This window comes from Thermobia domestica, chromosome 5 (genome assembly GCF_964235325.1).
Source record: "Thermobia domestica chromosome 5, izTheDome1.hap1.1, whole genome shotgun sequence".
NCBI classification, from domain to species: domain Eukaryota; kingdom Metazoa; phylum Arthropoda; class Insecta; order Zygentoma; family Lepismatidae; genus Thermobia; species Thermobia domestica.
The window spans coordinates 312,476,486-312,489,529 of NC_137458.1; positions in this window are offsets into that span (position 1 = coordinate 312,476,486).

Below are 13,044 nucleotides of genomic sequence, written 5' to 3' on the forward strand. Positions count from 1 at the left end.
AATTCTCAGCTAGCTAAAATGGCATATCTTGCTTTCTTAGTCTATCCAAATTTTGAATAACCCAAACAGGTACAGAAATTCTAAGCTAGTTGCAAATGAGATTTCTCGTTGGTACAAAATTCAATAGGGCACTCAAATTTATTCCTCCTTCACTTTTTCTCCTTGGTACAAAAATTTTCCGACGCTCAATCTACGAGTTATTCTGGTTTAAATATTTGACCTTTTTGGAACATGTAGTTGCTGGTGACCAATTACTAAATGTGGAAACAGCACCTCAATATGTTGTTTCGTTTACTAGTCTGATTTTTGACCTCCGTGGTAAGTGCCTTTAGGACATGTAGTAGCTGATGACCTGTCACTAAAATGTGGAAACCGCCCCTCAATATGTTGCTTCGTTTTCGAGTTTGACCTTTGACCTCGATGGTCAGTATTTTTGGAACATGTAGTTACTGGTGACCAATTACTAAATGTGGAAACACCATCTCAATATGTGGCTCCGTTTACGAGTTATTAGGTTTTAAGTAGGTTGACCTTTGACCTCGATGATCATTATTTTGGAACATGTAGTACCTGATGGCCATTACTAGATGTGGAAACACCACTTCGATATTTGGCGCAGTTTTCGTGTTATTAGGTTTTAAGTATGTTGACCTTTGACCTCGATGGTCAGTATTTTTGAAACATGTAGTACCTGATGACCAATTACTAGATGTGGAAACACCACTTCGATATTTGGCTCACTTTTCGTGTTATTAGGTTTTAAGTATGTTGACCTTTGACCTCGATGGTCATGATTTTGGAACTTGTAGTACCTGATGACCAATTACTAAATGTGGAAACAGCATTTCAATATGTGGATCCATTTAAGAGTTATTAGGTTTTAAGTATGTTGACCTTTGACCTCGATGGCCACTATTTTGGGACTTGTGGTACCTGATGACCTATTACTCAATGTGGAAACGGCATCTCAATATGTGGCTCAGTTTTCGTGTTATTAGGTTTAAGTATGTTGACCTTTGACCTCGATGGTCATGATTTTGGAACTTGTAGTAGCTGATGACGTATTACTAGATTTGGAAACAGCATCTCAATATGTGGCTCCGTTTTCGAGTGATTAGGTTTTAAGTATGTTGACCTTTGACCTCGATGGTCATTATTATGGAACTTGTAGTACCTGATGACCTATTACTAGATTTGGAAACAGCATCTCAATATGTGGATCCGTTTTTGAGTTATTAGGTTTTAAGTATGTTGACCTTTGACCTCGATGGTCATGATTTTGGAACTTGTAGTAGTTGATGACTAGTTACTAGATTTGGAAACACCACCTCAATATGTGGAACCATTTAAGAGTTATTAGGTTTTAAGTATGTTGACCTTTGACCTCGATGACCACTATTTTGGAACTTGTAGTAGCTGATGACATTTGGAAACAGCATCTCAATATGTGGATCCGTTTTCGAGTTATTAGGTTTTAAGTAGGTTGACCTTTGACCTCGATGGTCAATGTTTTGGAATTTGTAGTACCTGATGACCAATTACCAGACTTGGAAACACCATCTCAATATATGGATCCGTTTTCGAGTTATTAGGTTTTAAGTATGTTGACCTTTGACCTCGATGGTCATTATTTTGGAACTTGTGGTTGCTGGTGACCCGTTACTAAATGTGGAAACACGACCTCAATATGTGGATCCGTTTTTGAGTTATTAGGTTTTAAGTGTCATACAATCGACGTATCCCTCATAAACTATAAGACCCAGGTAAAAGTAGGTGTGGTATTGGTAATCAGCATGTCCGAAAACCCCATATGCCGAGTTTCATCCAAATTGGATAAAATTGTCATAGAAAGGGCGTATGCCACAAAGACTATAGGACCCAGTTAAAAATAAGTATGATATTCGTACTCAGCATGGTCGAAAACCCCCATATGCCGAGTTTCATTCAAATCGGTTAAAATTATCATAGAAAGGGCGTATCCCACATGAACCATAAGACCCAGGTAAAAATAAGTATGATATTCGTACTCAGCATGGCCGAAAACCCCTGTATACCGAGTTTCACCCAAATCGGTTAAAATTGTCATAGAAAGGGCGTATCCCACATAAACTATAAGACTCTGCTAGAAATAAGTGTGGTATTCTTTACCAGCATGGTCGAATCGGAAATGTAAATGTTTCTGCGCATGCGTGTTATTTGTACTAAATCGGATTTGGCATACGCAACCAAGTGTGGGTGTATACTATGTTATTTAGGGGATGCAAAATAGGTCATAGTCTTTTATGACCTGCTTGTTGCACGTAGTCTGCTCTATTGAACCGGAACAGTCTGTAGTCTAGTGTAATTTTTCTGCGCATGCGTGCAATGTGTAATTAATTGGAAATTTAATTTTACTGCACATAAGCAATCAAGTGTGTGTGTGTGTGTGTTCTGGTACCATTGATAAATAGAACGACAGTTCTGCTCCGGTGGAATCGGAACAGTTTCGCGCATATGCGCAGTAGGTCAAAAATTGGTCTCAAAATGGAGGGCGAATACTCCCCCATTATTCTCTGCTATGTTTAAAAAGAGTGCTCATAAAAGGGAACGAGTCTCTGTGTAATTTGTGCTGCGTTATGTGTTCGTAGTCTCTGTGTAATATCTGCTATGTTAAAAGTGGTCATAAAAGGGAACGAGTGCGTGGAGGGTGATCCGGCGCGGACCGTGCGCGTGGCTGGCCAATCAGCGTTAAGGGGGCGAGGTCCGACGCAAGCCAATCGGCGGGGGTCCCGCGCCAGCCAATCGGAGTGAACGGGGCGGGGTCCGCTGCCAGCCAGTCAGCGCAGTAGATACTCCTAAAATGGAGGTCGTAAAAGAACGTGACCAATCGGCGTGAAGGGGCGTGGCCGGCACCAACCAATCAGCGTGAAGGGGCGTGGCCGGGGGCGTGGCCGGAACCGACCAATCAGCGTCAAGGGGCGTGGCCAGCCAATCAGCGTCAAGGGGCGTGGCCAAGGGGGCGGGGTCACGTGACCTGCGCCAGCCAATCAGCGTCCAGGGTTTGCGCATGCGCAGTAGGAAAAAAACTTCCCCCAAGTGTCCCCACTCTACTAATCGATTTGAAGCTTCATTTACACATTCATATTATTAAATAATATCGCATCATATAAAGTAAGAATAGTTTCTGTCTTGAAATCAACTCCCCTTAAACGATGATAGCTTAAATTGGAGAGCAGTTGCTCCCTATCCTAAGAGGCGCCTACAGAAAATTTTCTAGGGGAGGCCATCTCCATGGTTGCTATATTGCGTCTGATATTTCTGGTATTTAATACATGTGGTTTGCTATATTACGTATACATTTTCGTGAGCCAGGGGGACCGCCCCCTCCCCTTTCGGGAGTCCATGTCCCTATACAACACCAATTATGGTCCTACGACCGAGTGAATTTCGTCTTTGAATATTAACATATGCACATATATTTTCCATTATATTCTACAGTTAATCTTCTTAAGGCAATTTGACATCTTGCCCCTGCACTTAACAATCTTGGAATTACGCAGAGAATATGGTTTGAACGACACATATCAAATTTCGTTAGGAGGCAGCACTATACAGCTACTGCATACACTCATATCTATGAACTTGCCAATAAAGATTGTTAACTCATAAATAAATCTTTGATATCAGCTGATCGTAACAAAACTTTTTTTTTCTGAAGTTGAAAGATACGTTACATGTTGAAATTATCCTAATTTGTTCTAGCAATTTAGAGTTTCTTTCTTAGGCACTATATAAAATAGACAATTAATTAAGCACAACCAGCTGATATCACACGTGGCAAGTATATATATATATATATATCCCGAGATTACTAACATTGCGTAAATTTTACGCATAGTCACTAAAATTTTAGTGTTATTTCCCACCCTGAAGTCACAGTTTACTAACCTACTAGCAGTGCTACCTCCGTTCATTTGGTTGTCTGTTCGTGCAAGTGATGGTTCATTTTTGCAGCGGGACAGCTCATCACAGGTGCTTATTTTTTTAAGTTAGTGCGTCGATTTTACGCATGGTTAGTATTTATAGAAAAATGTTGTACGTATAGTTTACTCATGGTTAGTATTAAGAGGTTATAAATAATACGTAACGTTTATGCAAGTATATGATTAACAGTGAATCTTTCTGCATAAAACAGGTGCAACATCCTCACATAAGTTGAAAAGCTATAATTATGAGGCCTTTCCATTTTTCATTTTTTAGATTACCGAATGACTAGCAGTGAGGAAGAACGAATAATTCGTATGCTTGATGAAATAGATGACGGTGATGGAAGCGAGGAGGATTGTCTTGAAGAACAATTTTGGACTGACGATAGTGATGTGGATCCGACTTACGTACCGAGTGAATCAAAAACTGAAAACATAACTCTGGAGAATATTCGTGAGATAGAGCGATCCATGAAGCAAAGTGTAGAAATTCGTGACAATGCAAAGAAGAGGAAAATTTCTAAAGAAGACGAGTCTTCAAGTTCAAAACAATAGGATGGAGTGAGTTCTTCAACGGTTCTTTTCCTTGAGGAAGGGGAATCAATAGGTAAAAGTGGCTTTCGATGGGAAACTTCTCACACCAAATCCGATGGGAAAATTCCAAGTAAAAATATAGTTCACATTTGTCCTGGACCTACGAAGAAAGTAAATCCCGACCCTAAGGAGTGTTTTAATTTGTTTTTCACAGACGATATAATTAATGAAATAGTGACAAGAACAAATGAAGAAATTGAAATAAAAAAAGGAAGTACCGAGTTAGTAATGCTACCATTAAAAACATCTCTAAAGCCTTAATAGGAATCCTCATACTGTCTGCAGCGCTCAATTACAATCATTTGCCATCAAGACTTCTATTTAACAGTGATTATTGTGGTGACAGATATCGGGGTACGATGTGTAGTGAAAGGTTTGATTACTTAATAAATTGTCTCAGATTCGATGACAAAGCAACAAGGGAACAAAGGAGGGCTGAAAGTAAACTTGCTCCCATTAAGACAGTGTGGGATATTTTTGTGTCTAATTTCGAAACGACTTACAAGCGAAGCTCATTGCAATGTAGATGAGCAATTACTAGGGTTTTGTGGTAGATGCCCATTTCGAGTTTATATGAGTAATAAACCAAATAAGTATGGCATAAAATTATCATGCTTTGTGATAATTCAACTAAATACATGGTCACGGCTATACCCTATTTAGGTAAGAGAACCACACCTTCTGGAGAAGAAGCTGCCAAATGTTTTGTAAAATCTCTTGTCGAATGCGCCAAAAATACCAACCGAAACATAACAATGGACAATTGGTTTACGAGCGTGCCTTTTTTCCAGAAATTTCTTTTTGAGTATGGGTTAACTGCTGTTGGAACCACAAGAAGCAATAAGCTCGAATTGCCACCAGAGTTTGTTGATGTGCATTTCCGTAACAGAGAAGTGAATAGTTCTATGTTCTTTTTCGCGGAAGGACTCACAGCAATATACTTTAAACCTAAGTCAAATAAATTAGTCTTGGTCTTGTCAACCATGCACGACGGACTGTCCGTAGACAAGACATCAAACAAACCTGAAATTACACTGACATATAAACAAACAAAAGGGTCAGTAGACACTTTTGACCACATGTGTGGAGACATGAATAGCAGCAGGAAAACAAGACGTTGGCCACTTTGGATGTTTTATGGCATGCTAAATATTGCAGGAATTAATGCTTATGTTATATATTGTCATCAGTTTTTTCGAAGATCCAAAGAAGAAACTACAAGTCCTCTTTCAAGAGTACGTTTCATGATAGAATTAAACAAGCAATTGGTTTCACCTTGGCAAGAGCAACGACTTGCTACACCGTCTAAAAGCAGAGACCTTAAAGTTACAATAACTAAGCTCTTGGGGAAAACATAAGAACAGCAAGCCCAGCTAGTCACTGGAAAAGGAAACCGCAAATACTGCTTTCTGTGTCATTACTCGAAACGGCGAATCACTACAACATACTGTACAAAATGCAAGAAGCCAATATGTGGTGAGGATCAAAGGAAATTTTGTCCAAACTTAAAATGACCGTGAAGAGTGAGTGAATCTGATAACAATGTATGGACAGTCTGAAAATCTTCATTTTAATGTAAGACAAATATTTCTGTTTTCGTAGAATATTTTGTGTACGTGATATCAGCATAAAATTAAATTAGCTTTTATACTTAGCACATAATTTTGTATGGCAATATAGTGTAAAACATAAGTCAAAGAAATTGCTTATGCATATCTCATAGTAAGTTGTTTATGTTAGTATTGTAATGCAATAAAATACATTGAATTGTAATATCTTTTTATTATTCCATTTTTCCTTGTATTTAACACATTTTGGATGTATGCGTCAGTTTTACGCATAGTTAGTAATAAGAGGTAAAAAAAATAGGGTTAGTAATCTCGGGATATATATAACATTACATGGCAAAGTGAAATAATTAGCCCTATTTCGACTTGGTTAGCAAAAATAAGTCAGAGGCTGTTCCAGGAACCGTTGTTACCCAATTCATTGCTATTATCGTCTACCCAATCCATCGTACACTCCGGTTTTAGTACTCCTGACGTAGTATGGTGCTTCGCCTAACACACCGCCACCACCAGTCCGATGCTACGGTCGCCACATGATCGTTACCAACTCAGTACATACCCAAACATAAAGAACATACACTGAAGATAAGCATTTCTTTAATTTATTTTATTTCAAGTGTTTTTTTTTTAATTGTTCGTTTGCTTTCTCAGTCCTTGACACTGGAACTGAATAGTTGTTGCGAGTTTCTTATTCTGTCACTAGTAGCAGCACAATACCATAAGCCATAAGGGTGTCCTCTAGCGTCATTCTTTGGAACTGCTTTCAGGCAGTGTTCATAGTTTAAGGGAAGTTTCCCTAATTTAATAGGTAAATTTACTAAAAAGGGAAGAAGGGAATTTTTGGATAAAACGTTGAAAATCCAGGGAAATTCTCGCCCTGACTGGCCAATACAAAAACCTAAATTTTTCTTTGTTTTTCAGAAGTAAACCAAAAACATAGCAATTATATATATATATATATATATATATATATATATATATATATATATATATATATATATATATATATATATATATATGTGTGTGTGTGTGTGTGTGTGTGTGTGTGTTAAAAGTAGCATAATCTGCACCCGTTGTTGGCCGGGTGTATTTGTATGAATCCTTTATAGAAAAAAGAGAAGGATAAAATTTTTAAAAAATAAAAGCAAAAAGCAAATGTAAAAAAAAATGAAATCTTTGAGTTTTACATCCCACGGTTATGCCGGCCAGGCTAAAGGAGTCGGTGATCATGAGAAATGGATGGAACGGTGGAATGAATAAACTGGGAGGAAATGGGAGAATCTCAAGAAACCCCACGCACACGGTGTTTGTCCACTACAAATTTCACTTGGCGCGAGCTGGGATTGAACCAGGGACCCCTTACCACTGAGCCACCGCGGCCAATAAAGCAAAGCAAATGTGGTTGGCACTTCCATTAATATAGCTTCATTAATATTATCATATAATTTCTGTTATAGGAATTGGAACATTTAACGAACTAGGGACAATTTGATAAGAAAAGGGAAAATTTTGAGTAATTTGAGGGAAATTTTCTTACGGAAACCTAAGAACACTGCTTTCAGGGCTCGGTGTAATTCTTTGTACTACTTACCCGTGCTGAAAGTAGGGGAAATAATATGAAAAGCATGTCCATCCTCGTGTTACCATTGAACAAAATCTATATACTCGTATATAAAATTGAAAATCACTATGATTGTGACACTAAATCTCCTGAACCGCACGACCGATCTCGATCAAATTTGTAACATTAATGAGGTTCGATGCTGGACTGGTTTTAGGTTATTCACTTTGTTGGTAAAACTGAGGGGAGGGGGTATAAAAATTAAAAAAAAAACAACTTAATAACTCCTGAATCACTCGACCAATCTTGATCAAATGTTCAATACAGATGAGGTTCAGACCCGGGATCGTTTTTATGATTTAAATTTGACAGAGCAACATAGGGGAGAAGAAGGAGGGAGAGATATGTAAAAATCAATTTCTATAAAACTGAAAGTGACTATTTTTGTAACTTAATAACTCTTGAACTATCCGACCGATCTCAATCAAATTTCCAAGATAGATGAGGTTCGAATCTGGAAATATTGATGTAATTTCACTTTAACGGTAGATCCTAGGGGAGGGGAGGGGAGGGGAGGGGAGGGGGAAGTATAAATAAAAACAAATAAAACCTAATAACTTTTGAACCACCCAACCAATCTCGATCAAATTTTCAGCATATACGAGTGTCTGGCCTTGGGTGTTTTTTATTGTTTCACTTTGACGAACCAACTTAGGGGAGTGGGAGATATATGTAAAAAATAAAATAAAAATGACTGCCTTTGTGACTTCATCACTTTTGAACCACCCGATAGATCTCAATCAAATTTTCAACATACATGAGTTCTGGGGCAAGGATTACTTTAGGCTATTCACTTTGACGATGCAACATAGGGGAGGGAGAGGGGAAGAAAATTTAAAAATGATCAAAAATGACCGATATTAGTATGGAATCCATAGTTTTCGGGGTCAATAAGAGAAACAGTGACATTTCTGATGCTGTTTCAATGCGAGTTCAGCCCTGATAATTGGGGAGGGAAGGGTATAACTTAGGGGAGAGGGATAAAAATTTTAAAATGATCGAAAATGACTGATATTAGTGTTGAATCCATAGTTTTAGGAGTAGCTGACATCAATAGTGAAAATTATGATGCCATATGCCGCAGCATGGAGGAAGGGTAGGGGGAGCTATATATAATAATGATCGAAAATGACCAATATTAGTGTCGAATTTATAGTTTTCTGGGTCGCTTAGATGGACAGTGATACTTTCGATCCCGTTTAAATTCAAAATTCAATCCCAACTTGGGGGAGGAGGAGGAAGAGATATTTAAAAATCATCGAAAATGACCGATATTAGTGCTGAATCTACATTTTTTGGGGTCGCTGAGATGAACTGTGACACTTCCGATGCCATGTCTCGCAACATTGGGGAGGGGGAAATATATATAAATGGTAAAAAATTAACGATATTAGTGTTGAATCTATAGTTCTTGCGGTCACCGAGACAAACAGTGACACTAATTGAATTACGGAAAAAATGAGTTATTTTTGTAGTATTAGAACACGAATCACACTTAATTTACAACTAAGAGAAAAGATTGTTACTACATCATAACGTTCCCAAACATTAACAAAATCTGTGTAAACATGCTTGCTGCAATAAACAATAAAAAATTAATGGCAATAAAATACATGAGGTACAATCATATGCATTTAAATGATTTATTTCAACCCTGCGAAGCGGGTAACATATGCTAGTTTATGATAAAATTAGTGAAAATAATAATAACAATCCTTTATGAATTGTATTGACATCATGGGCGCCCGCAAGGAAGGATATTTGCACTCCCCCCCCCCCTCTGAATTTTGGAACCTAAATGTTATTTTTGACATGTCTGACAAACAATATCTGACAACAAAGAACGGCATTAATATATTAGTCGAGTTAGCTTTCTTGGACCATACCAAAATTAGTTAATCGACTTCTTTACGTTTCGCATACATATAAACCTGCACGCAGGGTGTGTCAACCGGCAGTAGTTAAGATTATTTTCTCTAAACTTTGTTTCGTTTACTGTCATTGTAAAAACAGATAAAATTTTTGTCTGGATTTTAATGTTGAGATTTTCTAGTTATGCTCTAAAAGTATATGGAAGAATATATAAAAATATTGTAAGATGGAGACATTCTCAAATGTATGTGTTTGCATTCTTATCTGATTATGTAAAATATAATTTCTTCCTGGTTTCCTGTCGTTACTGTTGTTTAGAGACCACACGTTCACCCAATAGTTACAACGAGATACTTTGTATAAATTGATAATTACTTGTATTTTTGGGCAGAAAGTGCTTCTACATAAGCACTATACCAGATATAATGTTAATTTAAAAATAACAAAAGAAGAATGTTTTTAATATATAAGAAATAGACATTATTGTATAGTTGGTTGCTATGTTGTTGTTGATAGATACCTAAATAACATGTAAGATTGTAATACAGTCTATGTGCATATTCGTTCAACGAGAATCAACGAATAAAATTGTTTAAAACGTATCATCGTTTTGTAATTTCAATATAAAAGGTGAGAATACTAGTAAATGTAATCACGGAAGATATTTTAATGTGTAAACAATTACTACCACTCAAGATTTACTGATATTATTAGCCGAACCAGGTTGATGACTACCTTTGGTGAGTCGTTGTAAAAATTTTGGTGCCGAAACCAGGGACAGGTTCGAAAGTTCGGGCCTTACTATCAACCTACAGAAATCAAAATTTCTGCAGAATTCTATAGAATTTCTTGGATACCAAATTGATGCCTCTGGTTTACAATTCAGTCAATCTAAAGTACAAGCCATAGAAGATCTGCCTGCCCCATTAAATGTGAAACAGACACGGCAAGTATTAGGGCTCTTCAATTGGTTTCGCAAGGCCATCCCGCGATTTGCTGAGATAGCCCAGCCTTTATTTATGATTATAAAGAAAGGAGTACCATGGCAATGGGGTCCGATTCAAGAACACAGTTTTAATAAGTTGAAGGAATGCGTGAAGCGAAACATCCATTTGAATCACCCTCGATATGACGTTCCTTTCTATGTTCAGTGTGACGGTTCTCAACTTGGAATCTCTGCAGTACTCTGGCAACCTAATCCAACCATTCAGGAACCGGCCGTTATTCATTGCGCTAGCCGTACTTTAAAGAAAGCTGAGAAAGGATACACCACGACTGAAATCGAACTTTTGGCTGTACGTTTTGCGATACAAAAATTTGCTCCATATCTCAGCGGATGCCATTTTACAGTACTTACCGACCATAATTCATTACGATACCTTAACAGCATACAGGGATATAATAACAGACTACTTCGTTGGTCGTTAGAGCTTCAATCTTATGACTTTGAAGTACAACACATTAAAGGAGTGGATAATGGACCCGTAGATACCTTGTCACGTCTTTTTCCTGGAGAAGAACAACATATCTTGTCCATCAACGAATTTAAGATCTTACAGGATGAAATAGCTACCATTTCAATAGAAGATCTACGAGAACATCAAATGAATTATCATGAATATAAACAAATCATGGAACATTTGTCTTCATGCAGTGAGGGATGTAATTGTCCCAAACATTGGAATTCCAGATTTAAATTATCCAACGGAATTCTCCTTATTAAAGATTTTAAATTCAAATCTAGAAACAAAATTTGCATTCCACCTACGCTGACAACACGCATATTAAAGGCCTATCATGACGATTTCGGTCATTTTGGTTATGTAAAGGTATGTGCCTTGATTAATAAATCCTTTTATTGGAGAGGAATGAGAGCTCAAATCAAAAATCATATCAAGGACTGTATTGAGTGCATGCGAATTAAACATAACTACCAGGCTGTACAAAAACCTATCCCAGACAGCATGTTTGCTTGCCGCAAGCTTGCCTGCCGCTCTTATTTGATTTTATTTCGCTTTGGCTTATACACAAAAGCTTATTTCTGCTTAGCGCAAGCCGTAGTGCGGGCAACCCACGCTTCACTTGCGAGACGATTTTCTTTAGATTGAAGTAAAAAGCCAGCGCGCGTTCGATTTTCAGTTGTTCTCAAAATCCACGTGACGCTGACCTCCTTACTTTCGGCGATAAGGTAGTGCTTGCGTTGTTAGTGTCTTGTTAGCATTCAGCTTGAATAAAGGACAAACTTAATTATTTTTTTTAATTCTGCCGTCTAGTACTCTAGTACTCTAGTCCCACGTACCTATAATATCGCTCTTTATTTCCTCATATTTCGGTAACTATGAGGCATAACGAATTGTAGTATTTACGTATAAAGCATAAATGTGAACATAGATGGCAGCAGATTTGAGCCTACTTATTTCGCGAAAGAATACAGAACTGTTGCAGATATTTTAATATAAACTTCAAGTTTAACTTACAGTTTACTATAAACTTTATCTGAAATCTGTGTTTAAAGTATAAACATTTTTCTGCGTTTTTATATAAAAAGGTAAAAATTTCAAGTACTCGCCACTAATATAGAAACATGCTAGATATTTGTAAGAAGCAACGGCGCGTTGCGTGTCACAACTAAACCGTAACAATTATGCTTATTTTGATGTTTTGCAAAAGCGGATGGAAGACTTTGGTGTTTTCATGGTTGTGCATATGCTCCAATAATTGGGAGGTGAGGGGACAATATATTGTAGCATAGATTTAGTCAGACGGTTAAATTATACAGATTTCATACTGTTTTATCTAAATTCGCTTAGTGCAAGATTCCATATAACTTCTTTGGATTGTGTTTCGCTTGCAATAAGCTTAATAAAGCTTGCCATTGATGAGAATACGCTTAAATTGGCTTGCGTTTGAGATAATTTGACTTGTGTTTAACTTGTGAAGACAAGCTTGCCCCAAGCCTTGCCCAGATGTAACTAACTAGCTTGCCACAAGCTTAAAGCAAGCTAATTGGCTTGCATAACATAGCTTGCGGCAAGCTAATTTACCTTGCAACAGCAAGTTTGTGGCAACTTGCAGCAAGTTTAAATTGCTGTCTGGGTATGCTCTCAATAATGCCAGAGAGACCACATTCGTTTCTGTCTATCGATCTATATGGACCTTTACCAAGAGCATCTACTGGAGAAACTTATCTACTTACAACCATGGATATCTTTTCACGTTATGTACGAGGGCTATCCAGAAAGTAGATTACGTTTTGGAATAAAAAATCAACAAAGTATAGGAAACAAATTTTATTATATACAGATGAAAGCCACACACAAATACTACTTTTCGACATAGTCACCATTCAAATTAAGGCATTTATCGTAGCGATGTACGAGCTTGGAAATTCCTTCGTCGAAAAATTCGGCCGCCTGCGACTTCA